This window comes from Propithecus coquereli, unplaced genomic scaffold (genome assembly GCF_000956105.1).
Source record: "Propithecus coquereli isolate 6110/MARCELLA unplaced genomic scaffold, Pcoq_1.0 Scaffold53, whole genome shotgun sequence".
Lineage (NCBI taxonomy): Eukaryota > Metazoa > Chordata > Mammalia > Primates > Indriidae > Propithecus > Propithecus coquereli.
In genome coordinates this window covers 2,625,395-2,627,302 of record NW_012151174.1, presented here as the reverse complement: position 1 = coordinate 2,627,302, position 1,908 = coordinate 2,625,395, and the positions used below count along the sequence as shown (strand labels likewise).

The following is a 1,908-nucleotide window of genomic DNA, read 5'->3' as shown; positions in this document are numbered from 1 at the left end:
ACTCTAACCTGGGCAATAGAGTGAGACTCTGCCTCAAAAAAAAAAAAAAATGAGGCCATGCTTCCCCCGGGCTTCCCTTAGTCAGTTTTCTGAGCATAGTAGAAGTATTAATGCAGGTCAATTCTTATGAGACCCGGACTCTCCAACTGAGCAACTTTGAGTCAACTTCCCATCAGGCAAGCTTACATTATCTTCACACTGCACTGCATTTTAATAGTTTTCATACACAATCTCCCTTCATTCCCTCTTAGATTTATCAGCCTTGCCTGAAGGCTTTCACTACCTTCCCTGGGAAATGTAATACCCCTACATTTTCATGGTTTTGATTTTTTCTTTTTAAGAATCTAAAGAATGTCCCACATTCTTGATTTGTTCTTCATGGTTTGATTTAACTTGTTGGCTCTTTTGCCTTCATAGTTAGTTGCCCCAATCTCTTTTATGCATCTCATCCTGTCTTGTTTTTTGCTTTTCAGAGGACCAAGATGAACACATACCCTCCGCTTATCTATAGGCAATGTTTTTCTAACAGTGCCCTGGATTTGATATTTGTCCAGAGACCATTTCTGAAGTTTAACATTTGCCTTCTAGAGAGGCTGGGAATTTCTAAAACCAAGTCCTGGTTCGCTTCTGTTTAACAGTCTTTCTCTAGCTTATCTCACTTCTTGTACTTTAAGCAGCAAGAAGTTAGGAGACACCTTGAACGTTCTGCTTGGAAGTCTCCTTAGCTAAATTGTCCAGTTCATTAGGTACTATTTTCTACTTTTCACGTCATCACATGCACCAATGTTGCTACACTTTCTGCTACTACATAACAAGACCCCCCTTTCCCCTAGTCTGCAGTAATGTATTTCCATTTTCTTTAAGCCCTCACTAGTAGCCTACTTAAAAACCTCCAGGTATCTCCTAAAAGTATTTTCAGGGCCCTTTCAGTTTCCACCCATTTTGTGGTCCCATGCGCCTCTGACATTTTTAGCTTTCTGTTTCAATAGCATCCTTTGTCTAGATACAAACTTTGTTAGTTATCTCATGCTGCATTCCAAAGTACACAAAAAATCAGTGACTTAAAATGCCAATAAATATGTATTTTTCTCACAGTTTCTGTGAGTCAGGAATTTGGGAGCAGCTAACCTGGGCAGTTGTGGCTTCAGGTGTCTCAAGAGACTGCAGTTACCTGAAGGCTTAACTGGAGCTGCAGAATGTGCATTCAAAGATGGCTTAGTTAAGTGGCTGGTAAGTTTATGCTGGCAAGTTGTTTCCTCTCCAGTGGGACCTGTCTGTATGCCGCTTGAGGATACTTGTGATCCTTTTTATAATCTCACTTTGGAAGTTACTTCCACCACATTTTACTTATTAGCAGTGAGTCACTAAGTCTAGCCCACATTCAGTAGGAGAGGGATTCATCTTCACCTCTTGAAGAAAGGAATATCAAAACATTGGCAGACATGTTTTTATTTTTAAATCACGACAACTTCTGACACCACTCAATCTTTGTTTAACTCTCAAAAATTAATACTAATAAACGAACTTGTTAATGTCAGATATGCCATACTGCTTTTAGTCATAGCTTATGCCTTACCTGTCATCGCTGCCGTTCTGCCAGCTTACACCCTGTGTGTCACTGGCCAAGACATTTATCATCTATGGACATCGTTTGTAAAATTAATCAAGGACCTACATGAAAGCCAGGCACAAAGGTGCCCACCTGTGGTCCCACCTACATGGAAAGCTGAGGCAGGAGGATCACATGAAACCAGGAGTTCAAGGCTGCGGTGCACTATGATTGCACCTGTGAATAGCCACTGCACTCAAGCTTGGGAAACATAGCAAGACTCTATCTCTAAAAAACAAAAAAAGAGGCTGGGCGCGGTGGCTCACGCCTGTAATCCTAGCTCTCTGGGAGGCCGAGGC

General features: G+C 41.5%; 1 protein-coding gene across 2 annotated transcripts in view; it reads left to right on the top strand.

Moving 5' to 3' along the window:
* The window catches only part of ZNF573 (zinc finger protein 573), a 23,178-nt gene that overhangs the window by 18,770 nt on the left and 2,500 nt on the right, over positions 1-1,908 (top strand). The window lies entirely within an intron of this gene.